The sequence below is a fragment of the Aphanomyces invadans genome (assembly GCF_000520115.1).
Source record: "Aphanomyces invadans strain NJM9701 unplaced genomic scaffold supercont1.74, whole genome shotgun sequence".
NCBI classification, from domain to species: domain Eukaryota; phylum Oomycota; class Saprolegniomycetes; order Saprolegniales; family Verrucalvaceae; genus Aphanomyces; species Aphanomyces invadans.
In genome coordinates this window covers 19,386-19,732 of record NW_008580219.1, presented here as the reverse complement: position 1 = coordinate 19,732, position 347 = coordinate 19,386, and positions in this window count along the sequence as shown.

The following is a 347-nucleotide window of genomic DNA, read 5'->3' as shown; positions in this document are numbered from 1 at the left end:
CCAACACTACAATTGCCAAGAAGAAGGTGTCGGGGACAATGAAGGACAAGTCCAGGATCTCTTCTGCAATGGCTGCCAACGCAGATGGATCACACAAGCTGCCAGTGCTGTTCATTGGCAAGGCCGTACGACCACGGTGCTTTGGGTCACTGTCGAGGGAGCAGCTTGGGTTCATGTACCATAACAATCGAAAAGCATGGATGAAGATCGCTCTGTTTTCAGAGTGGATCGTTGAATTCAACAGTCAAATGCGACAGGTCAATCCTAACGTTCTGCTTGTGCTGGGCAATGCGTCATCCCACAAGGCCGTGGATGTTGTGTTGACGAATTTTCGTCTGTTGATGCTG